The sequence below is a fragment of the Microtus pennsylvanicus genome, chromosome 8, assembly GCF_037038515.1.
Source record: "Microtus pennsylvanicus isolate mMicPen1 chromosome 8, mMicPen1.hap1, whole genome shotgun sequence".
NCBI classification, from domain to species: Eukaryota; Metazoa; Chordata; class Mammalia; order Rodentia; family Cricetidae; genus Microtus; species Microtus pennsylvanicus.
The window spans coordinates 107,863,398-107,890,900 of NC_134586.1; positions in this window are offsets into that span (position 1 = coordinate 107,863,398).

Below are 27,503 nucleotides of genomic sequence, written 5' to 3' on the forward strand. Positions count from 1 at the left end.
CTGAGTTCCAAGATACTTTTTTTTTTCCTTTGTGGCCTCATAGAGAGGGCGGGCAATTTCAGTGTATCCTGGAATCCAAAGTCTGCAAAATCCTGCCAAGCCTAGGAATTCTCTGACTTGTCTCATTATCTCAGGAACAGGTATTTTTAACACAGTGTCTTTTCTAGCTTCAGACAGTTATCTCTTACCTTCGTTTAGTATATATCTGAAGTAAATCACCTGCTTCCTGCAGATCTGGGCCTTCTTTGCTAGAACTGTCTGAAGGTCTCTGGTTCCGCTCAGGCATTCTTCTGTTGACCTGGTGGCTATTAATATGTCATCTACATATTGTGAAAGGGAGACATGAGGGTGTAGATATCGATACTCACTCAAAGAGCTTCATCAAATATGGTAGGAGCATTCTTGAATCCTTGCGGCGGCCTCATCCAGGTCTAATGTCCACTTACTCCAATGTCTGGATCATGCCATTTAAAGGCAAAATGCCTCTGGCTGCTCAGGGAAAGCAGGAGACTAAAGAAAGCATCTTTTAAATCAAGAACTGTAAACCTCTTTTCTTGTGGCACTCAGCAAGGTATGAGGGTTAGGTACAGTGGGATGGATATTTTGTTGACTTCTCTGAGGTCCTGAACAGGTCAATAATCATTGGTGTGTGGTTTCTTAACTGGCAGGAGGGACATGTCCTATGTGAACTGAAAAGGCCCCAAGATTCCCTCCCACAGAGCCATCTTATGTGGGGAGTAATTCCCTTTTTGGCTTCCAGAGTCTTGGGTACTGGTGAACTTTCACAGGATCTGCATTAGCCTTTAGTTCCACATATATTGGAGGCCAATGTCTGGCCAACCCCATTCCCCTTGTCTCTGCCCAGACTGTTGGAAATTCTCTGAGCCAAGTGTCCATATCTGGGAAAGGCATTGTTAAGAACATTCCATCGGCCTTTCCCTCTAGGTGTTTGTGTGTGCCTGTATTAGTAAAATGGATCTGTGCTCTCATTTTGGTGAGCAAGTCACATCCCAACAAGGGATATGGACATTCAAGAATGACTAAGAATAAATAGGTGAGCAGTCCTGCTCCCAAGTCCATTTACAGGGTTTGGTACACATCGTACCTTGCACCCTGGTCTGTTTTCTAGACAGATGATGTGGGAGTGATTTCTTATTAATAAAGAAACTGCCTAGGCCCATTTGATAGGCCAGCCCTTAGGTAGGTGGAGAAAACAGAACAGAATGCTGGGAGAAAAAAGCTGAATTAGGGAGTTGCCATGATTCTCCCACTCCAGACAGACGCAGGTTAAGATCTTCCCTGGTAAGCCACCTTGTGGGCTACACAGATTATTAAAAATGGGTTAGATCAACATGTAAGAGCTAGCCAATAAGAGGCTGGAACTAATGGGCCAGGCAGTGTTTAAAAGAATACAGTTTCCATGTAATTATTTCGGATAAAGCTCTCTGTGCGGGTGGCCAGGCGCCAGGTTTCCCCTCTACTCTTAGGGTTACCCTAAGCTCGGGGAGAGGGCCAAGCCCCATCTTCCCTAGTCACTGTCTTCTTCCAAGGCAGCAAGGACTGGGGTTGGCTTCCTTCCCAATCTTGTTGATGCTTCTTTTGTTTCTTATTTTGGGGTACTTTCTGGCCCAATGTATTTCTTCCATTGATTCTTTCCTAGCTTAGACCAGAATCGGCTTTTCCCTGTCCTCCTGCCTCAGCAGCAAGGAGTATTTTTTCCATCTGAATTTGCTGTCTATCCAATATTTGGTTGCTTGCCTTTTGTCTCTCTTTTCCTTCCTTCCTTGATGTTCTCTTTACCTTCTCTCTTCTTTCTGGTCCTCTGTTTCTCTCTTATTGTAAACCTTTTCTGCCACTGCCACTCAGTCTCTTTTGCTTCTTTCTCTTAGTCTTTCTAATGACTGTATTTTTTTTTTTTTAATATTTGGTGCTGCTTGGTTGACATAGGCTAAGATAATTGCCTGTTGTGTTTCCCCAGACTCCAGGTTGTAGGGGGAGTATTGTTTGAAAGCCCCCATCAACCTTTTCAGGTACACAACCGGGCTTTTGTCCTTTCCCTGCCTTACACCATATTTTTTTTTTTTGCCATATTAGTGGGCCTGCCTGCTTCTGCTTTTAGACCCACTAACAGAGCCTGGTGGTAGATGTGCAGACTATCCTACCTTCTGCCATGTTGAAGTCCCAGTTAGGGACGGTTGTTGAAAAGGCTTCTGCAGCTAGAGGGGCACCTGTAGGTCCTAGGACTAACTTCTGGGCATTCTCTAGGATTCTCTTTCTTTCCTCAGTTGTGAAGAGAACTCCTAACAACTGCTGGCAGTTGTCCAATGTCATGGCATGGGTAAAGAACAGTTTCCAACAGGTTAATCAAGTCTTGTGGGTTCTTGGAGAATGGTACATTCTGACCCTTCCAATTATATAAGTCACTGGTAGCAAAAAGGCCAATAATAAAGGGTTGGTTTCCTGAATCATCAGGAGGTCCGAGAGGAAGGGCCACCGTGGAGTCTGGGTATGGGGTCTCTGCCTTCCTCATACAGGTAGATAGTGCTAGTCTCTCCTCCCTCTGTGCCTGACAGCTGGGGGGGTGGGCCTCTTCTACAGGAGTTGTGGGATGCTCAGCTGAAGGGAAATAAGGTGGTGGGAAAATCTCTGACTCTTCTGTTTCTCCTCGGAATACAGTTGCAGGCTTTTTCCTATTTTCCTTTGTACCTACTGAAGGAACACTAGTCTTAGCAGCCAAAACTTGAGTCTGCTGTGAACTAAGAGTTGTACAATCCAAGGGAGGGAGCTTCCTATTCTATTAACCCCTGCCAGGTGAAAATATAAGGGACTTGGTCAGGATGGCCATTATGAGGACAGAGAACTATCTCCTCCACTCCATTGATGGTTGCTGCATCAAACATCCCACCGGCTGGCCACGCAACACTGAAGTTCATCTTTGGAGCATTTAACTGTGGCTTTTGAGCACAGTGCTACAACTTGCTTAATGGAAACATAGACCCTCTGTGTGACTGAAAATGGAGCTGTGAGCATGACTCATGTTGAACAGATCTCTGCCATGTCAGACTGGGTGGAGGAAAAGGCAAAAAAGCCTTAGTCCCAGTCACACAGCTAAGCATTTTAAGAAGCGGTCCTTGTCAGAAGAGGATTGCAGATATACAGTAAAGACATATTCAGATAAAAAATATATCTAAGAGGATCTCAATGTTAAATAAATGTATGTAGACTTGGAAGAGAGAAGAAAAAGAGTAAAGAGACAGTAAAAGTAATATAACAGCGTATAGATAGTCATAGATTGAAGGAATAAAGATAATAAAATAAATATTAAACATGTAGAAATGTAATAAAGTATGAAAAAAGCCACAAAAAGATGTAAAACATACAGAGAGTCTGGATTATGTATATTATTGTGTTTTATTTTATTTTTGCCTGTGAATGAGCTAAATACAAAGAGATATTTAATTGTATAGGCTGCTAAGTTAAACCAGCATATATATTTTAGAGGTATCTTGACTTTGAAATTTGGGTCTAAGAATATGTTGCTTTGGAAAAGAACTTCTGCTTTTGTTTTCACAAAGAATGAAAAGCCATAGATTCCTACTAAAATAATGTGGTTTGATGGACTAAGGCCCCCTGAAAGGTTTCTGCAAACCCCAAATTATTTTGCCCAACAAAAAGCAGGAAGCAGTTTGGAGAAAACTATCCCCAAATTCCCTAAATGATTATTTATAAATGTTTGGTTACATATAAAGGGGATATGCTATAAAGATAAATACTTTGCATTGACATGGATATTAGTTTATTGATACAAATTTAATTTTATTATATGTATATTTCTGTTATTGATTAAGGTATTCTATTTGTGCAGCTAACTTAAAAAATGTAATGTTTAGCTTAGAAATACAGGGTAATAGAGAGCATCTATAATAGTCAAGCTTGTTGTAGTCATGTTAGTTATGTTTTCTAGATATATAGAGATATATTTCAGTTAGATAGATAATCGTCAAATATTTCAAAGAACTACAAAATATGGCATTTAAATGCTTTAAGAATTTAGAACTTTTTATGAGAGTGAGACACCTCTGTTCCTGGCAACACTAATCTTTTTTAAGAAGATAAAGGGCATCGAAGAGACTCCTTATAGAGTTGGTTAGACATTTGGGCAAGAAACTGCACTTGCCTGAACTGCTTGATGTTATGCTTTCTGAACTGGACATGTAGGACCCACAGAAAAATAGCTCCTAACTTTGCCTAAAGAAGGTGAGACAGGCTATTCAGGTTTCCTGCTTAATGAAAGAACTGTCAGACATTTTGCAGGATGCAAAAGAAAGCAACTGATGAACTTTGCCAGTGCAAGGTATAAGAGATCTTAAAATTTCCTGATTCCTGGAAATGTCTTCCATATACTTTGGACTTGTAGGCTAAAGATGGGTGGTGCCCCAGTGTTAGAGAACTTTGAGTGATTGACCAGGCAGCGAGATGTCTCTGTCAATTCTAGAGTTTTGGAAGTTGCTTACAATGCACTTTCTGTTTACTTAGGTAATATTATATCCCTCTTCAGTCTTTAATGGAGTTGAAGAATAGATAGATATAATTATATTTTTCCTTAGTTATGATAAAAGATAAAGTAGATATAAATATTTTAGCAGCAATTCTTGATTGATATATGCTTTGTTATTTGTAATTTTACTATGTTAATGATAAAACCTTCAGTTTTATTTAAACAAAAAAGAGAAAATGGTTTGGGAAGTCCTTCTGTATATGTGTTGCTTTTATTGGTTAATGAATAAAGATGCTCTTGGCTAAAGGCAAAGCAGAGTAAAGCTAGGTGAGAAATCAGGAGCTATAGAGAGTTGGCAGAAGCAGGGAGATGCCATGGAGCTGCCAAATGAGAAATATGCAAGCCATCACCTAAAACCTTGCCCATAGGCCATTAGCCTTGTGGTAAAATAAAATAATGGAAATGGGTTAATTTAAGATATAAGAGCTAGCTAACAATATGCTTAAGTTATTGGTCAAGCAGTGTTTTAAATAATATAGTTTCTGTGTAATTATTTCAGTTCTGGGCAGTCAGGAATGAAAGAGCAGCCTCCTGCTCTCAGGAACAAATGAGAAGCCTTTGACAACACTCTCGTTTGTTTCCATCTTTTCTTGTATAGATATATATTTCAATTTTTCAGCATAGTAAAGAAGCAGTATTTTATGGATATTAGCAGCTTCTTGACCTGATATTTACAAATGGTCTGTATGGGTAAGCATAATTATGTAATTCAGTGTTTGAAACTTAAGGAAAACTTTTCCTTGCTCATTTTATATCATAATATTCCTCAAGTTAGTAGCATTAATAGTAGTGTACTTTTTACCATTAGACTTTCAAAATATACTAATTATTTTTATATTTTTCAAAAAAATAGCAATTATAATACTGATCTTCATCTTTGCAATTTGTCCTTCTATGCATAATGGGCTAGATATTCTCCTTGAAAAGTGTGAGTGTGTCTAGTCTACTGAGTGGCATATTCCATGTGCGGGTTATCTTGAGGTTTCATATCGCTTTACACAAATGATCACCCTCTTGTTTTAAATAAGAAATATGTATTGAAGATGTCAGGATATGTTTGCCATTTTAAGAAGCAAGATACTAAATGGTTATGTTAGAAATGCTGAACTATAAATCTCAATTCAGAAATGTATATTAAGATTATGGGAATCGCCAGGCAGTGGTGGTGCACACCTTTAATCCCAGCACAAGGGAGGCAGAGAAAGCCAGATCTCACTGAGTTCAAGGCCAGCTTGGTCTACAAAGTGAGTTTCAAGACAATCAGGACTGTTACCCAGAGAAACCCTGTCTCAAAAAACAAACCAAACAAACAAAAAAAACCAAACCAACAAAAAAGTTTATGGGAATCATGTAAATTACTGTTACGGAGAGAAATAAGGTTTGCTTAAATGTATCTGTTTTGGCACTGATCTTTTACCTTTAGAGCTTTTGAAAATAGGAAGATCATCTTCTTGCATTTCTCTTATTGTTTTGTTTTAAAACAAATAATTCCAAAGTTCTAAAAATTATTTTTATTGAACATTTGCACTTAAATACTTTTAAACAGGAAGAAATTTTTTTGAATACTACATTAAGTGGTTGGTATTTATTGACATAAAAATATGTCCAAGTCCAGGTTCCCCTGCACCTTTTATTTTTGTTTTAACTTTACAAGGCAGCACCAAATAATGAATGATGAATTTGATTAATCAATTGTTCTTTCATGTGAAATTTCTTTCTGTTGTCACTATATTCCTTTTGAAATTGCTCAAACATTATAAAATCAATTTCTTATCTAATGAAAATTATCATGTTCACTTTTCTTTAATTCTGATTTTTGAGGAATTCAAACACAAATGGAAGAGTAGTGTATCTTTAGTATATGTAGGTATAGCCTCAATATATAATGACATATTCTAAATATATAGAAAGAAATTTTTATACAGGTAGTCATAACCTCATGTTATTTTAGATCACAGATTCTTCTGCCAAGGTATGCTTTCTCAAAACAAGCAATCAATGTAACTAATAAATGCAATGAAGATGGTAAGTAAAACCTTTTACTTTGTGTGTGTGTGTGTGTGTGTGTGTGTGTGTGTGTGTATGTATGTGCGTGGGGGGGTGCTTTCACATTGCAGCCAATGTCTACATATGAAAGCATAAGACAAAGGACTGATCTCCAAAATATATAAAGAACTCGAGAAATTTGACATTAAAATTCTAAATAACCCAGTTAAAAAGTGGTGTACTGAACTAAACAGAGAATTCTCATCAGAAGAGTTTCAAATGACCAAAAGATACTTAAGGACATATTCTTCATCCTTAGCTATTAGGAAATGCAAATCAAAACAACTCTGAGATACCATCTTATACCTATCAGAATGGCTAATATCAAAAACACTAATGAAAGCTTATGCTGGAGAAGTTGTGGAGCAAGGAAAACACCTATCCATTGCTGGTGGGAATGCAAACTTGTGCAACCACTTTGGAAATCAGTGTGGCGGTTCCTCAAAAAAAAAAAAAAAACTGGGAATCAACCTACTTCAGGATCCCACAATTCCCCTCTTGGGAATATATCCAAAAGATGCTCAATCATATCATTTGTTCAACTAAAGTTGGGAGGGAGTGGGAATTTGGATTGGTATTTTTTTTTTTTTTTTGGCAATCATGGGGGCTGTGGGAAACCCCATTTCTTTTTTTTATTTTATTTTAATTTATTTTTTTATTGAGAAAAGGAAGAAAAAAAAAACAAGTTTCCACCTCCTCCCAGCCTCCCATTTCCCTCCCCCTCCTCCCACCCTCTCCCCCTCCTCCCACTCCTCTCCCCCTCCCTCTCCAGTCCAAAGAGCTGTCAGGGTTCCCTGCCCTGTGGTAAGTCCTAGGTCCTCCCCCCTCCGTCCATATCTAGGAAGGTGAACATCCAGACTGGCTAGGCTCCCACAAAGCCAGCACATTGCGTAGGATCAAAACCCCGTGCCATTGTCCTTGGCTTCTCATCAGCCCTCATTGTTCGCCATGTTCACAGAGACCCACACTGGAGCACTGGACTGAGCTCCCAAGGTCCCAATGAGGAGCAGAAGGAGGGAGAACATGAGCAAAGAAGTCGGGACCACGAGGGGTGCACCCACCCACTGAGACAGTGGAGCTGATCTACTGGGAGCTCACCAAGGCCAGCTGGACTGTGACTAAAAAAGCATGGGTTAAAACTGGATTGGTAATCTTTAAGTAATAAAAAGAGAAAAAAATGTCAAATATAGACTGTTCAGTTTATTGTATTTTTCCAAATGAACACAAATTGTTTGTCTTTGCCTAGATGCATATCCATGTTCCTAATAGTCTTTTTCTTTATCTTAACTCATTTTCCCAATTTTTTTTGACACAGAGACAGGTCCAAGCTGCTAGATTTTACTTTTTATTTTTCTAATTACTTTAGATTAATAGTGTGAGCATTACTTCATTAGAAGTTCTTTTCTGTTTTTCTCACTCTCTCTCTTTTTTTTTAATTTCTTCATCTCCGGTTGGAGGTAATACATCACTAGTCAGTTACTCACCTGTATTTGAGTTTGTCTTAACTCCTAACTTTGGTTTGCATGTGTGGCTTTACCTTAGTTGCTCGTGTAATTACTGGCATAATGCTTCACACATTCTTATTTTTCACAAACATATATCAAATTCAGTCAAAAATGAATGCTAAAGTTTCATTTTTATTAGTTCTCTTAGAATTGAATATAATCTATTTTGATCCTCTTCTCTAGCGCCCATCTACTCCTCCCAGGTGGACTTTCTTTAACCACTCAACTTTGTGTCCTTCCTTCTCAAACAGTCCAGTCCAGTTGTGCTGCCCATAAAGTTTTGAAAGTGTGACCTTCCACTGGAACATGGTTGTCTTATTAGGAATAATACTTAAATAAAACTATTTCTCCTTCTAGCAAATACCTAAGCCAATATCTGATGCTACAGTGAGATTTTGTATCCACATGTTGTGATTCGGTCTGGCTTGAGCATACAAAGGCCTTGTGGATGTTGGCATGACAAAAACTTTATAAACATTTCTCAGTCTCATTGAAACTCATAAACAACGACTGTTTCTAGATGTGCAAAGCAGCATACAGTGAGTTGTTGATTTGGGAACTGTATAAAAACTGAGATATTTATGATAAGAAAAATAACAGTAAAATATTTTCCACAACTTATCATCAACAAATATATCAAAGGAAAATGGTTTATTGTAGGATCTGTCAAAGTGTTTATATGTTATAAGTGTAATGTTGTAAATGAGAAGCTTTACTCACTAGAACAGTTTACAGAGGTGGAAGGTAAGAATTCAGCTTGATCTTGACATCTAAAAGTTATTATTGCAGGTTTTATTTTTTCGACAAAGTCTCTCACATTTTTACAATTTTCTAGCTCTTACATAACAGAACACACTCTTGAAAACTGTTTATTTGACTCGGATTTTACAAGAAGAGGATTGTAATATTCTGAAGGTTAAGTTCTGAAAGCCTAACCTGGGAAATGCTCAATAGTTGAATGTGTCACATGACCAGAGAGAAAAAAAGATTGAGAGCATCAGTAATAGTCCATTGATATGCCAGTTAAGAAATGTAATTTCCTCTACCAAACAAGGTAACTGAAGGTGGATATGGAGGGAAGCATATGCATGGTAACTCAAGGTGGGTACAGAGGGCAGTGTGTGCAGACACAGCACTAAGCTGAGGTGACAGTGTGAGAGTTATCATGAGATATTGCTGAAAACAAAACAAAACAAACATGTTTAAACAAAAAGGACAACATAAAAAAGGAAACAGAAATGTTGGAAATATCTAAGTGAACAGATATGATGTAAGAACTTTTCCATGAGAAGATGTAAACAAATACCTACCTCTTACTTATAAGGCACTCACTACAAATCAAAATACAAGTCAACAAAAGTATTAGTTTGGGAATAAATGTGCTTTGGTTTACTTCCTGATCATGAGTGGGGGATTATAAAACGGTGACTGGCCTTAAAGCCACACCACCGAGGAATCTTTCCTCCATTACAAATGATGACTTCCCATAGCTATACAGGTAAAGCACCTCCTTCAAATATTGTCCCACAGTGTTTACTCTGTAGCACTTTCCCAAATCAGGAGGCCACTTGTAAGTTAAAGAAGAATTAAATGTAAACGAACATCACATACAGGAAGAAACATTCTAAATCTCAGGTAAAGATACAATAATCCACATCCCCCACTCTGTTTATGAGAGAACATGGGCAGTCAGCACACCTGATCTCATATGTCTCTCATAGGTAACTATAAGTCTTCTGAAGAAATGACAACTGGTATTTTCAAAAGATAGTGTTTATGGCATATGATAAAATATGTTTCCTTTTAAATGGTTATATTTTCTTAGATTCTTTTTAGAATGATAGAAATGAATTTTCACACTGCTAATTAGTATTATGTTAGGCATGCATCAAATATTTTCCTCTATTCTTGACTATTTTTGCTTGATTATTTCTCTTTAATCATGCCCACATATTTCACCAAATTAGATTGCCTGTCTATTTTAGTATAGTTTTCTACCAGATAAACTCGAAAAAAAATTGTCTTTCAAGCTTCTGGGAATCTCTATTATGGGCAGCAGCAGGATTGTCAAATTAATAAATCATTTGGGCATTTTCCTTGGTCTAAGCTGTCATTTTTAGGCACATATTACAAAACCTGAAACCTTGTAGATGAAATATTGAGACAAAATGAATTTAAGAGCTTATAGTTCTTGAGATTCCTTCTCTCTTCCCCCACTTCAGCTGCTCTGTTCATACAAGAGTACTAGATTAATTTGCGCAGCTGAGGACATTATTACATTTAGTTTCACATAAAACACTTCAAATGAAAGTTCTAAAGTAGACAACTGGGAATATTCTGAAACCTTTGAACTTTTAAATTTCCCTATCATTATTCTAAAGTGTAAAATTAACATGGAATTTGGGGTTTGAAAACCGTTTATCAATTTATAGAACAGGGCCACTAACAACTTTCTTCCAAAGTTATTGCCTCATTAGTTTTGTCTTTCATTGGTAAAGATTGCACCAAAATTACAGCTACTTGCCTAAATATCTTATTACTTATTCAATGGAGAACTGCAGAATTCTTAATCATTAAAATAAAAATAGTGTCATGACATCATTACTATATCAATGTTTCTAAAATTTTACTCACAAATTCAAATGTATTTTTTTGTGTTTCTTTTCTATTTTTCAGTAGAAATATAGTGTATATTTATTTGTTTGCATGTATGCATATGTGTGTGTGGTTTGTGTATATATGCATATAAATATATAAAGGAAGGTTTTCTTCTACTGGGCTCTACCTCTTATTTTGTAATTTTCTCTCAATGATTCTGTAGCTCAGGACTTGACTGAAGCAGATAATCAATAAGATCTGGAAATCTATTTGTATTTCCTCCCACCCTACACACTAGGGTTACAGATGCATGCCATCATGCCTGTTTTTTGTTTTTTGTTTTTTTTTTGTTTTTCATGTTGTTTAGAATCAAATCCAGGACTCCATGACTGGAAAGGAAGTACTTTACTGACTGAGTCATCTGTCTGTTTATTTTAATATCTACTGCTATTGCACATATAGGAAATTGGCTCTTTTTCATGGGTAGGTAAGCTTTCCAATTTTGTGGACTCTATATTATACTTTTTTTTTAGTTTATTGTATATATTTTTTTTTATTGAAAAAAAAATTTCCGCCTCCTCCCAGCCTCCCATTTCCCTCCCCTCCCCCAACTCTTCTCCCCCTCCCCCCACTCCTCTCCCCCTCACTCTCCAGTCTGAAGAGCAGTCAGGGTTCCCTGCCTTGTGGAAAGTCCAAAGTCCTCCCCCCTCCATCCTGGTCTAGGAAGGTGAACATCCAAACTGGCTAGGCTCCCACAAAGCCAGAACATGAAGTAGGATCAAAACCCAGTGCCATTGTCCTTGGCTTCTCAGCAGCCCTCATTGTCCGCCATATTCAAAGAGTCCTGTTTTATCTCATGCTTTTTCAGTCACAGTCCAGCTGGGCTTGGTGAGCTCCCAATAGATCAGCCCCACTGTCTCCGTGGATGGGTGCACCCCTTGTGGTCCTGACTTCCTTGCATATGTTCTCCCTCCTTCTGCTCCTCATTCAGACATTGGGCGCTCAGTCCGGTGCTCCAGTGTGGGTGTCTCTCTCTATCTCCATCCATCACCCGATGAAGGTTCTATGATATATTCTACTTTTGATATGTAATCAGACTGTTTTTCTAAAGTACAAACTCATTAATGTTATTCTCTTTCCTTCTCATACAGTCCCCTTTTGCTAGTATAATCCAACCTCTTTACAAACATAGCTAAGTCCTTAATTGAGGAACTGTCTGTACATATCACATACAGTTGTGTCTTCAAATGTTTCTCAAGGTGCCTGACAATCTTAAGTACATTCTTCTGATCCTGGAAGTATTCACGGAATTATTTTTTGCATGATTCATAATAATAAGATAATGATTTTGTAACAGTTCTTAATAGTTTCTTCCATATTTTTTAGATTTTCCTAAATTATTATTAACTCTATATTGTTATATTTTAGTATTTTATTAATTTATTATTTATTAATGTAGTTTATCGCATTATAATTTATTAATGCAGTTCATAGGTCACATGGCTATATAATTAGTGAAATACAAAGTTAATCACAATTTTTATCTTAATCAAATCAATAGTCACTAGTACACTGTAATTCATAGTTATCCCATGTACTTAATCTGCATGCCTCGATATTCCAAATTTATTTTGTTTACTGTTTTTAACTCTATACATTTGATATTACTAATGGGATTAGCAATAAGTACTTAAGTTTATACATGTGGTTATCAAAATCTACACCTGCTTTTCCATCTTGCATGTTACCTGTTTGGTTTTATGCTTTTCGTTCTAGATTTATCCAATTTCCAATCAATCTGGTAAACTTCCATTCCGTTATTACATATTTGAAATTGCTTTAGTTTTCACCTTTTAAAAGTATCTGTAACAGACACATAATTCAGGTTTGATAATTATACTTCTTAACATTTTAAAGATGTTTTCCACCTACTTTATGATATTGATTTCCAGTGCTAAGAAGTGACAGGACAACTTAATTTACATTTGGTAGAAGGGAACTGGTCTCATCCTCTGTGTTGGGGTTGTCTTTAGCTTCAGTGTATTAACTGAATTTAAAATGATTTAAAGAAATGTTAGATATATTTTCCTATTTTTTTAACTTTCAAGTTATTGCATAAAATAACCCTTGAACAATGCCTGATCTCATAACTGTGTCGGAGCTGTCGTCCTCCACATAGGTTTATACTTTGGAGCACCCAAAGTTTCAGAAGGCATGAAAACTTCAAATTCTCTTTTTGCCCTAAGGATTTTTCAAGCTATATAATGGAAAAAATTCCCCCTGAATTCAAAGTCTGTGTTCAGATTTTCTATTTGTTTATACGTTTTTCTTATTTTTATTCCACTCTGGGCAAAGTCAAAGGGATATAATCTTCCTTGAAACCCAAGAAAGAAACCAATTTGTTTTAAATTCACTTTTTATTGCCCCAGATTTACACAGCATCTTCTGCTAAACTATACCAAACAGACTTGTCTCTTGCCTGTGTTCCATCAGTAACAAGGTCATTGTCACTGAAGTTTGAAGAAAATACCTGGACAAAGGTTGACCTTAGGACCAAATTCTCTGTCTAGCTTTTTATTTTTATATTTTGTTTTGCTCTGCAGTTTCTGACTATTGATTTCAGAACTCCTCTGTTCAGCAGACCATTCTGATTCACATATCTTAAGATATTTTAACCAAACTATAGATATTGCCTTTTTGGTCAAATAGCAGGAAACAGAATTTCTTTTGATCTCTTCCGGTGTAAGCCTATTTCCCCAAAACATCAACAATTTCTGTAAATAATAGATACAATCCACATGGATTCATTTGTTGTTTTTCTCTTTTGTACTTGTGAAACAATCTTTACAGCTCAGTTCTTTGGGTATCCATTGCTTGATGCCCTCAATAGTGCCCACAATTATGACTTACATTTCCAGTCATTCTCTGAGTTTTCTCCTGCCTCCTTCCTCATCGGTTCTGTACAAAGTTGTCTGGAATGCAGCCTCGTCTCAGATCAGAATATTGTTAGACCCCAACTCTGGTATACTAACTTCTCAGGAGGGTCGCCCCATGGAACCACTCACCAGTCCAGTTGATCCAAAAGCAAGAGGAATTTTATTCTCGTTTGCGCAAACGGGCTTCTCAGCCAGGCGAAAAGAAGCCCCTACTAGCTATTACAGGCTACTTTTAAAGGCAAAAAACACATAAAACACATATTCATGGAGGGGGTACAGTGGGTTGTTTGTCAAACGCAGGGATTGGCTCATTTTAAGGGCATTTACTATGATTGGTTACGTCAAAGGCAGGACGGGTGGTTGCTGGGTCAGGCAAAGGACAGGGAAGAACCCGCAGGCTGTTGAAAAACACCTAACATTCTAGTCAACAGGCAGGGTGGGGTCACGACTGGTTCACAAAAACATGTTTTCTTCAATATGACCACCTGCCCATGGAAATGGATTCTCATTTGGCAAGGACAACTAAACAACAGGACAGCATAGGAATTTGTAGAATTTGCATGACTTGCAGGCTCTTTTCTCTCTCAATATATTTTTTGATTCTTTGGGAGGTTTTTAATTTTATTTTGTCAGTCATACATTCAATACCTGTCATTTTCCTTGGGAAGTCTGATCTTTCTAGAATATTTTCCCCTAAGATTCAGCAGAGCACTAAAGCTTCTCACATATCTTATCTTGAATCAGTGACTACAATGCCTAAGCCTGAGAACTTTTTGACTCAATATGGATAGTTAGGTACACATGAGAAAATATCACTTGGAGCATTAAACATGTATCACAGTTCTGAAAAGAAGAGTAAGACAAGCATACACAGAATAGAAGAAAGCTTTGAAGACACATAGTGTCAACTATTGAGTAAGTTCCCTGGATATTGATCATATCAATGTTAGGATTGATGTTAGAATCAATGTTAGGATCCAGTATGCTGCAAAAAAATGAAATGCAGGATGTGGGTAGACAGAGTCATCTTTATAATACATAGGAGTTTATATTGGAGAGAAAAAGTATGGTATAGTGGGAGGGGAAAAGAGTGCCTTACCAAAGTGTGCCTTTTATAGAGAGATTAAGACATGGGATCCTATTGTAGAAAATGGAACTGTAGAAAAACATATCTTACAGCCACGAAAGAATAGTTTGAGTTTGACAATTCTTATCCTTAAAGCAGCAGTATACTGTGTCTATTACTTTTAAACCTTGTAACCACAAGATTATGTCAGCTCATATAAGAGCTGGGAGAGCAGGATGTGTCTGACTTGATATTTACTTTACCCTGCAAAGATGCTGAACCCTATGTCTAGAATAAGATTATGCAGGGGGTGAGAAAGTGTATTTGGGGAAGCATAAAGTAGAACAATGGGGGTTTATAATGATTAATATGTATTTCTTAAAATAGGATGTATTTCTTAAAATTAAAAATAATAAAGCTGTTCATGTAAGCCTGGTAGAAAAAGCTCTGCTAAAGTATAAATAAAGATTGCTTGAGCTATCCAGGGCCACTTGAGTGCAATCCATCTGGTGATCAGACTTTTTCCTTGCACCAATGCCTTTTCCACATTGTAAGACCTGAACCTGAGCCAAGACTCAGGCCCTCAGTACTTAGTTATGACGGCTCATTTTGTATCAGTTCCTTGTTGCAACCCAGGTCCAGCTGCTGCATGAAGAAGTATATGTGTAGGATGTTATAGCAGATAAACTAGTATAATTCGAGGAAAGCAAACTGTCCTCCCCAACATGGATGAGCTTCATGTTAACAGCTAGTAAACTTACAGAATTTAGATCATTTGAATCAGAAAGAAACTCAGATTCTAGGCTGTATCAAGTTTAAAATTGTACATATTATATTTAAAAATTACACTTTATTGCTAACTGTAAAACATTATTGTGAGGTCAAGTAAATTTTGCCACTTTTTATATTTAATTTCTTTTTTTAAAATGAGGTCTCCCTATGCAGCCATGGCTATAGTAGAGTTTGCCTGCCTTACTTGTGTTCAGTTAAACCTGGTGTGTACTATAGAGAGGTTAAAAGGTTGGATGATCCTTTGTGCACAATCCAGTCAGTCTAGACAAATTGATAGGCTCCAGAACAATGTGAGGCCTTTGGTCAAAAGCAGTTGAGGTCATTCTTTAGGATGACATCAGAGTTTCCACAAATATGTACTTGCATATCCATGCATGTGTACATATGATTATATATGTACAGACACATATGAACATGCATACAGTCATGCACATATGGATAAGTGCAAGGAATCATTTCTCTATCCAAATTCATATTTCACATTTTCTTCAGTGCAAATGTAAAATTATATCTAATTACATGGGTAAACATTCTGACTTCTAGTTATTTTTTATATGATGACCCTGTACATCTGACCTTTATTATTTCCTATTTTGCAATATTAACTCATAACTCTTAACTTTTGTGTATAAACTTCTGCTTGTATCCCGGAGTACCCTTGAAAGAATAACTTTAGCTTTGCTATTAACTAAAAAGAGTTTGAATAATCATATCACGTTTAAAATTTAAGTTGATAGAATTTGCATATATTACACTAAATACTCTATTCTACAGTATAAAACAACACATTTTGCTTAAAAATTTGAAATGTGAGAAAATGGATTAGAAAAATTCTATATTCTTATAATTCTGTCTGATTCACTTTATGGGTAATATACCATATCTTCTTTACATTGCTCCTTATTAGTAAAGACTTAATCTTCGTTGTTGTTACCTTAACAATATGAAATTCTAAAAACAGTTATGAAGATTGAGTAAAAGTTTTCAACATTCCATAAATATCTGTCTTCCCTAACTAAACAGATTTTCAAATGCTATAAAATTGTTGGTTGAATTTCTACCTTAAAATTTCATTTTAAGTACTACATTTATTCTTTGAAAAAATTATCCAGTTATGATATGGGATTCCCCCTAGTATATGTTTTATTGCCATTGGTTAAGAAAAGAAGATGCTTTGGCCAATAGCAGGGCAGGCTATAGTAAGGTTGGAAGACATGTATATAGAGAGAGTAGGTGGAGTTAGAGAGATGCCATGAAGAAAACAGAACTTCTTCTTTGGGGATTTTACCGGTAAACCACGAGCCTCATAGTAAAATATAAAATAATAGAAATGGGTTAATTTAAGATATAAGAGCTAGCTAGAAATATAAACATAAGCAGTGTTTTAAATAATATAGTTTTTGTGTGTTTATTTTGGGTTTGGGTGGCCAGAAACTAACAAGCAGACTCTGCCTACAGAATGGTGCCTGAATAACTGGGGCTGACACACATGGCCTGCCACCCACTTTGGGTCCAGGTATTGTACACCTGCTCAAGGTTAGGAGAAAAGCAGTTTTCAGGTTCTGGCTATAAAAAACAATGGTGCTATGGACATAGTTGAGTACATATCCTTGTGGCACAATTGAGCATCCTTTGGATATATACCCCAAAGTGGCATTACTGGGTCCTGAGGAAGGTTGTTTCCTAATTTTCTGAGAAATCACCACACTGAAATCCAAAAAAATGTATCAGCTTGCATTCCTACCAGCAATGAAAAAGTGTTCCCTTTACCCCACAACCTCTCCAGCATAACCCCAGGAGCACAGACACTGAGAGAAACAATTAATACATGGGACCTCCTGAAACTGAAAAGCTTCTGTAAAGCAAAGAACATGGTCAACAAGACAAAACAACAGCCTACCAAATGGGAAAATATCTTCACTAACCCCACATCAAAGAGAGGTCTAATCTCCAAAATATACAAAGAACTGAAGAAATTTATCAATAAAAGAACACATAATCCAATAAAAAAAATGGAGTATAGACCTAAAGAGAGAGCTCTCAACAGAAGATTCTAAAATTCCTGAGAGACACTTAAGGAAATGTTCAACATTCTTAGTCATCAGAGAATTGCAAATCAAAACAACTCTGAGGTTCCATCTTACACCTGTAAGAATGGCCAAGATCAAAAACACCAATGAAAACTTATGGGTTAATGTTTTAATATGAAGCTAACAGAAATCAAATCAAATTTTGTGCATGTTTAGTGTATTTCAGTGATTAGAAATTGTTTTGTATCATGAATGAAAGAGTAGAGTAAGTTAGTACTTAGAATAAAAAATTAAACATGTAATTATATTATATTAAAATTAAAATTTAAGATTATTAAATAATGAACTAAGTTTTTCCCCTAACATATGCAGGTATTACTAGCCTATTTATTTACATATATATATATGTATGTGTGTGTGTGTGTGTGTGTGTGTGTGTGTGTGTGTGTGTGTGTTTGTGCCTGTGCATTGTGTATGAACAGTATTTTAGGAAGACATTTTATTCCTAGAGACAGAGTTACAGATGTGTGTAAGCTGCCATGTTGGTGCTGGGAATTAAATCTAAGTCCTCTGGAATATTTGTCAGTACTCTAAACAGTGTGCTAATTCTCTAGTCCCAAGAGGTATTAATTTCTCTTCTAAAAAGTGTTCATGTGTGCTACATTAAAAATGCTTTACGTTAAGCACAGAAGACATGCTAAAATATTCTAAATGTCCCATATTAGAAAGATAGACAGAGAACTGTAGCATACTGTGCTTAAGCTCTCACAATGAGGCCCTTTATACTGGGTATATTTTGCAACAGATCCAGTTTATATTGCAACAACATGGCTCTGATGATTGAATTCACATTCAGCAGAGGACTCTAAGGATGCTGGTCGGGTTTGGGGGTGGGATAAGAGTCAGCACAAAATGAGGGTCCAATAGATTTGGAGTGTGAGTTCATCAAGCTCTTTCATCAAGCAGAAATTAATATAGTCAAACCCAAAGAAAGCCAGTCCCTGAACTTCTCAGCCAGGGGTACAAACAGTGGAGATGGCAAATGCAGTTACTCTTCATTACTGTTTCTCTTTAGAAAAGGGCCTATATTTTTAATTTGATTATTTGTTCTTTTGATGACCAATTTCATGAGTTCTTCACATATTTTGGAGATCAGCGCTCTGTCTGATGTGGGGTTGTTGAAGATCTTTTCCCATTCTGTAGGCTGCTGTTTTGTCTTATTGACCATTCCCTTTGTTTTAGAAGCTTCTCAATTTCAAGAGTTCCCATTTATTACTTGTTTCTCTCAGTGTCTGTGATACTGGGATTATATTTAGAAAGTGGTCTCCTGTGCCAATGCATTCAAGTGTACTTCCTACTTTCCCTTCTATGAGATTCAGTGTGGCTGGCTTTATGTTGAGGCCTTTGATTCATTTGGACTTGAGTTTTGTGCATGGTGACAGATTTGGATCTATTTTCATTTTGCTACATGTTGTAGCAAATCCAGTAATTCCAGCACTATTTGTTAAATATGCTATCTTTTTTCATTTTATATTTTTTGTTTCTCTGTCAAAAATCAGGTGTTCTTAGGTGTTTGGAGTAATATCTGCGTTTTTGATTCAGTTTTATTGGTCCTCCTATCTGTTTTCAGGCCAATGCCAGGCTTTTTTTTTTTTTTTTTTATTACTATAGCTCTGTAGTAGAGTTTGAAGTCAGGAATTGTGATGCCTCCAGAAGTTACTTTATTGTACAGGATTATTTTATCTATCCTGGGTTTTTTGTTTTTCCATGTGAAGTTCAGTATGGCTCTTTCCAGGTCTGTGAAGAATTTTGCTGGGATTCTGATGGGCATTGCATTGAATCTGTAGATTGCTTTTGGTAAGATTGCCATTCTTTCTATATTAATTCTATCTACCCTAAAGCAAGGGAGATCTTTCCACTTTCTGGTGTCTTCTTCAATTTTTCTCTTCAAAGATTTATAGTTCTTGTCACAGGTCTTCCACTTGTTTGCTTAGAGTTACTCCAAGATTTTTTTTTTTTTTGCTATTTATGGTTATTTTGAAGGATGATGTTTCTATGATTTCTTTCTCAGCTCATTTATGATCTGTGTAAAGGTGGCCTACTGATTTTTTTTGAGTGAATCTGCAAAATATACAAAGAACTCAAGAAATTGGTCATCAAAAGAATAAATAACCTAATAAGAAAATGGTGTATGGACCTAAACAGAGAACTATCAACAGAGGAATCTAAAATTACTGAAAGACACTTCAGGAAATGCACAACATCCTAAGCCAAGAAAGAAATTCAGATCAAAACAACTCTGAGATTTCTATCTTACACCTGTAAGAAGGGGAAAGATCACACTGACGACAACTTATGCTGGAGAGGTTCTGGGCTAAAGGGAGGACCTGCATTGCTGATGGGAGTACAAACTGGTACAGCCCCTTTTAATATCAGCATGGTAATTTCTCAGAAAATTAGGAAACAACCTTCCTCAAGACCTAGCAATACCAGTTTGAGTATATACACAAAGGATGCTCAATTGTATGACAAGGACCTGTGTTCAACTATGTTCATAGAAGCATTGCTTGTCATAGCCATAACTTGGAAACAATCTAAATGCCCATCAACCAAACAATGGATAAGAAAAATGCAGTACACAATGGAGTACTATATGACAGAAAAAATAAAGACATCTTGAAATTTTCAGGCAAATAGATGGATCTAGAAAATATCATTTGAGTGAGGTAACCCAGACATAGAAAGTCAAATATCAGATGTACTCACAAATAAGTGGCTTTTAGACATAAAGCAAAAAAAAAAAAAAAAAAAAAAAAAAACAAAAAAAAACAGCCTACAATTCACCACTCCAGAGAACCTAGACAAAAATGGGAACCCCCTAAGAGAGACACATGGATATAATCTACGTGGGAAATAGAAAAAGAGATCTTCTGAGTAAGTTGAGAGCATGGGGATCATGAGAGAGGATTGAAGGAAGGAGAAGACTGGAGGGAAACAGAGAAAAATGTATAGCTCAATAAAATCAATAAAATAATACTAAATAAAAAGAAGAGAAAAAAACAATGCTTACAAGTCCTATGAATAGGAATACACACTAATGATTTGAGTGAACATTCAGCATGTCTGCTTTGTCCTGAAGATGAAAAATTGTAACAGAGCATGAGTGAAGTAATCTCTTATACTGAATTAAAAAATAAAAGAAAAAGTTCAAGGTTTCCCATTGTTAAATGTTTCTTTAAGAGCTGGGCAGTGGAAGCACACGCCTTTAATCCCAGCACTCTGGAAGCAGAGGCAGGTAGATCTTTGTGAGTTCAAGGCCAGCCTGGTCTACAAGAGCTAGTTCCAGGACAGGCTCCAAAGCTATAGAGATACCTATTTTCAAAAACCAAAAATAAAAAAAATTCTCTGCTAGAAACAATGAGCTTGAATGTGGGAGTTACATACCTGGTGTCTAAGAACTCTTCAGATACTACTTGTGCCCACTCTACACATCCCAGCAGTGATATAAAGAGCTCTTGAAAGGTAAACAAGTACTTTGGACCTCAACAGATAAAACTCCCTCCATGGGTGAGTATAACCTTGTGTTGGGGCCAATGTACCCTGAACCCGCATAAGACTGGTAGTTTCATGTTGGGTTCACCATTCATTATTTCACACTCATATAAAGAGGATGTTAGCCCTCATTGATATTGAAGTTGCCTCAAACATTAGTCCATAGCCACCACTGTCCCTTTCCTTTGGCTGCAGCAATTATATGACAGCCACATGATCAAAATCAATTTCATGACTTGATCCCTGGCTACAAACTGTGTATATTTCTCCCATTGCTCAATATATCTTAGGGATAAACATTTTTTAAAGTCTGGCAAACTTTCAAGCAAACAGTATTGAGTAAAAATTGAGAATGAAGAGTGTCAAGATAGTGGTGAGGGACTACCATCAATTCCCATTCCTAAGGATTGCTAACTATATGAAGAAGGACACTTAAAAGAAATCCTACACCAGCTCAAAACTGTAGTGATAAAGAGTGGTGGGGCTGCATCTCCAGCACCCCGGCCACCTGGCTAGCTCATACGCCGAAATAATTACACGGACACTGTATTCTTTTAAACACTGCTTTGCCCATTCTCTTCTAGGCTAATTCTCACATATTAATTTAGCCCATTTCTAATCATCTGTGTGTAGCACACCAAGGTGCGCTTACCGGGAAGATTCTAGCCTATGTCCATCCTGGGTCGAAGCTTCATTGCCTGTGTCTTCCCGGGAGCGGGGATCATGGTGTCTATCTGAGGAGTCTGCCCTCGAGAGAAGAGCTGTCAAGTCTGAGCTCACTTCCTCTTCCTCCCAGCATTCTGTTCTGTTTACTCCTCCCACCTATGTTCTAACCAATAGAATGGGCCAAGGCAGTTTCTTTATTTTTTCACCAATGACCTTCCTCCATCATTTCCCCTTTTTCTGTTTAAACAAAAAAAGGAAGGCTTTAACTTTAACATAGCAAAATTACATAAACAAAACAGTTATCAAGCAAGAATTACAGTTACAATATTTATATCTATTTTATCTTTTATCATAACAATGGAAAACTATAACTATAACTACCTATTCTTCAACTCCATCAAAGACTCCAGAAGAATACAATATTACCTAAGCAAACAAAAAGTAAGCAAATTTTAAAACTCTAGAAATGACAGAGACATCTTGCTGCCTGTACAGTCACCCAAAGTTCCTCTGTACCGTTGGGGCATCCATCTTTGGCCTACAGGCCCATAGTTTCCAGCAGACATTTCAACAAAGCAGGAAATTTCAAAGGCAGTCACTATCTGCTTGTCCTGAAGAATGTCTTGCAGACTCTTTCATACATCAGGAACCCCAAAAGGTCATCTCACCTTTAGGCAAGTTCAGCAGTCCTCTCTCTGAGGGTTCTCTGTGTCCAGTTTATGCAACAGTCCAGGCAAGAACAGTTTCTTGCCCAAATGGCTATCAAACTCCATAAGAATCCTCTTCGATGCCCATCTTCTTCTTGAAGTAGATTGGTGCTGCCAGGAGCAGAGTGTCTCGTTGTCATGAAAAACCCTAAGTTATTAAAGCATTTAAAATGCCATATTCTTTGAAAATATGAAGAATGCCTATCTAAAATATATCTATGCACATCTAGAAAATCTTAACTAACATGACTACAAACTTGACTATTATGATTATCTATTAACTACATATATACATTACATTTTTAAGTGAACTGCACAATCACAATACCTTAATAAAGATCAGAAATACATATACATATAACAAAATTGACCTTAAATCTATATCAATAAAGCAAAATCTATACTAATGCAAATTATTCATATCTATATCATATCCCCCTTTACATGTAAAAGACCATTTGTAAACCATATTGGGAACATGGGAGCAGTTTTTTCTCTCCAAACTGCTTCCTGCTGAATGGGGGCGCTGTTAATCAGATCATTTAGGGTGTAACCTATGTGGCAGGTTTATCTCAGTTGGCAGTTGAGTGAAGTAATTTTCTGAAGGTGTTCACACCAACCCTTCAGGAGGGCGTGGTCCATCATACCAAATCAGAATAGAAGAAATGAACAGGGTCTCATCCTCTGTGAAAACAAAATAAGAAACTCCTTTCCAAAGCATCATGTCCTTAGATCCAAATTTCAAAGTCAAGGCATTTTCAAAATATCTATGTTGGATTAGTTCAGCAGCATTTATAAACAGATATCTTTCAGCAGCTGTTGCTCTTTCCTCAGCATTCAAACAATTCAAAGAGAGCATAATAGCATACAATATCAAAATTCTCTGTGTATTTTCCATCTTTGTGCGCTTTATTTTAACCTTTATTTTGTTTATTTTTACTTTTATTTTTTGCTTTTTGAGACAGGTTCTCTGTATCTTTGACCTGGAATAACTCTGTAGATCAGGCTGTCCTTGAACTCTCAGAGATCCGCCTGTCTCTGCCTCCCAGGCATTGGCATTAAAGGTGTACACTACTACACCTTGAACTCACAGAGATCTGTTTGTCTCCGCCTTCTAGGCACTGGGATTAAATGTGTGTGCTACCACACCTTGAAGTCACAGAGGTCAATCTCCCTTTGCCTCCCAAGTGTTGGGATTAAAGGTATGTACTACCACACCCAACTACTCTCTTTCTTCCTTATTTTTGTTTTTTATTTTAAGAATTTTAATTTTTAGCCTGCATATATTTTTAACACACAGTAAGCCATTTAGAAATTTTCATTGTCTTTGAATCTCTCTTTATTATATATCTCTCTTTTTCTGACCACATGAGTCTTTAATTTACCAAGCAATCTCAGTAGGACTAAAGCCGTGGCTTTGCCGGCTAGATGTAGCCCATTCCTTAGCTTTCTGCCATTCCAACCTTGTGGCTGAGGTACCGGCCAGAGCTGCATTCAGTGCTACAAGTCTACAGTGTTTCAATGTCCCTGCCAGCAAGCGAGCTTCAGCAGCCTGTGCTTGCAAACCACATGAACCGCCTGCGTAAAAGAGTCAGAGTTTGCCCTGGCAGGATGGCCCAGAAAGCCGGCATTTTTAAATGGCACAGCTTTTTTCCTGCTACGGCTGAAAACCGAAAAGCATGCGTTCAGCTTTTCATCAACAGTGTTTAAGTGTTTTGTGGTAGGACCTCGTAGTGAGCTGCAGGGTTTTGCAGCTAAAGCTGAGTCAGGAAAGCCTTCCTTAGATGAGAGCGCTTGGTTGCCTCTAGCTAGCAGAGTAGAACCAAGAAATTGCCACAAGAAACACGTTTTACTCTATTCTTTTCCAAGCTTTCACAGGCTTTCTGTGGACTCAGTTACCCACACGTCTGAGTGCCATTTGTAGTAATAGGAAGCAGCAGGGCTGCGTCCCCAGCACCCTGGCTGCCTGCTAGCTTATGCCCTGAAATAACATCACAGAAATAGTTTCATTTAAACACTGCTTGGCCCTTTAGCTCTAGCCCTTACTGGCTAATTCTGATAACCTGATCAACCCATCTCTAATAATCTGTGAGCACCTGTCTTAGTGAGCACCGGTCTTACTGGGAAGATTCTAGCCTATATCCATCCCGGGTCGGAGCTTCATCGCGTGCATCTTCCCGGGAGTGGGGAGCATGGTGTCTCTCTGAGGCATTTGCCCCCGAGAGAAGAGCTGTTGAGTCTGAGCTCACTTCCTCTTCCTCCCAGCATTCTGTTCTGTTTACTCCTCCCACCTATGTTCTAACCAATAGAATGGGCCAAGGCAGTTTCTTTATTTTTTAACCAATGACCTTCCTCCATCACAAAACTGATAATAATAGATAGTTATATAAAAGTAGACTCACAAACCAGAATCCTCTGCTGGAACAAAGACCAGCAACTGGACCCCGCAGCTGGAAAAGAGACTGGTCACGAGCTTTACATCTACATAAATAGTATAAGAGGTCACACCCAAATGGGTGGGTAACTTAAAGGCTAATGGCTGTAGGATTTCTTACAGCACTATAGGAGTAGTTTTATTTTACTGCTAGAACAATTTGCCTACTGGTTATGCTGCTATAATATAGGCAACATGTAAGCCTCTGTGAGGCCTATGTGGAAGCCAGACTAGAAGATGACTGGGCACTACTGAAAACTGCATACAGTGGCTCGACCCACACAGCCATTCCATCTATCATGTACCTGATGAACTGAATATGTAATCACCAAATACAATATGCCATCACCTGGAAAGGTCTACAGTGGATATTTGATATGCCATGTCCAGGGATATTTATATAATTCTATGATTTGTCATAGTTTGGTGACTCAGAACTTGAAGTTCTGGCATAGGTATTTACTTTGTATGTTTATGTTGATGTTACTAAGATAACCTCTAATTCTTTTGCAAATCTGGTATCTGTGGCAGTGATTCTGAGAATTAGATGTTCTGAAAATAACTCTAAAATCGTTGTGCTGAATGTTGAGCAACTCCAAAGTATAACGACTTGATGGATCTGTACCAAAGAGGGATACCTAAATAGTAATCATAATAGGTCTTGAGACCAGCACAATACACACAGTAATATGAGATATAGGCCCTCAGAAGAGAGATGCCCAGTACACTGACAGTTTCTCAAGGAGCCCACAAGTCACAGGAAAGGCAGCAATATTAAAACTATCAAAGAATGTTATTTGGCAAAATCAAATATTGACTAACACAGCAAATAGAATGTGTTAAAATTGCAAAAGGAACTTAAGAGCATGGAGAATGAAAAGAGCATAGAGATGTATATGGACTTAAGTTTCTAATGGGCCTGAGAGCCCAAGTTACATGCAGAGACTTAGAATCTAAAAAATAATAACAAAAAGTGTTCTTTCCTATGCTGTTCCTTATTGAAGGGGCTGCGGGCTGCGTTCCAGCCACCCAGCTCCCAGATACCTGGCTAGCTTATTCCCCGAAATAATGACACACAAACTGTACTCATCTACACACGGTTTGGCCCATTAGCTCTAGCTTCTTACTAGCTAATTCTTACATCTTGATTATGCATTTCTATTAATGTGTGTAGCACCCCAAGGTGTGCTTACCGGGAAGATTCTAGCCTATGTCCATCCTGGTGATGAGCTGCATGGCATCTGTCTGACGCATCTTACCTCACCTCCTCTTGCTCCCAGCATTCTGTTCTGCTTACTCCACTCACCTATGTTCTAACCTATCAGGGCCAAGCATTTTCTTTATTAATTAACCAATGACCTTCCTCCATCAGTTCCTATTGATTATGAGCCCAAATACTACCATAAGTGCTTGGTTTTATTAAGCACTAACTATCAAAAAAGAGAGAGAATGGTGGAGTCATAGGGTTTAAGGTTAAGTTTGTGTTTAGATATGTTGACACTGAGAGTCAGACTAAGATGTTATGAGTTAGTAAAAAATGGCTGACCCTTAATGCCTAGGAAACCCAAAAGCAAAGAATGATGCTGTAATTTGTATAACTATTTTACAAGAAGGCCACTGTGATTAGTTCTGACTTTGTTATCAGAGGCCGATCTTTCCTTGATCCCTTTGCCTCTGATCAGCCTGTCTGATTGTCTATAGGCTTGTGTGTCTAACTCTATGAGAAACATCTATGTTATGTGTGCCTGACTGTATTAAACCTATGCGTTCTGTCATATGCCTGGGTATTTGCTGACAGTTGATTGCCTAAAAGATTATGTGCTGGTGAATAAAGTATGTCATATCGACTGATAGCTATCCACAGTCTCCTCAAGTTTTTCCTCAACATTCTATGACCCACTTCCTTCCTGGCATCAAAACATGGATGAAACTCTCACAGCAATTATGAAACACTAGAGATTTTAACTTTTAAAATGGATTCACATTAGTTACCTATGAATCATTATGAATATAATTAAAAATACCACTACAAAAGGTTAAAAGAGATTCTATTAGTTGTGTAAATCACACCAGGAATTTCAACACAAAAATAAGTCCTTAATAACAGTTTTGATCACAAGTCTGAACATAACCTAAATCATGAGTCTCATTCATGTTTGCAGTTTCATAGAAATGTGTATGTCTGTTGGATGTTTCCATAAAAAATGCCTTTACATTTTATGAATTCTATTTGATCAGGTGTTTTAATATGTATGCCTTTTATATCACACCAGTATCTTCCTCTACACAATGTATTTCAATATGGTTTATTTAGTTACTTTATTTTTCACATGGATAAAGCAACTCTAAATTCCTCTTGTTTTGTTTACTTGCCTTAGATGAACAAACATATTAATATGTAAGCCTTTCAGGAGATAGTCATCTTAATGAGTTGTCATTTTCTAAGAAAAGCAATAATCATTATACATACATTCCCTGGAAACCCAAGGCAACAACATTCACCTGAAAAGTAGCAGAGATCAATTATAAGCAAAGTTGCTCTACAGAAAGCATTAAATTCCCATCGTCATCTTCTTCACTGATGTTCTAAAGTCATCATCATTTCATTACAGT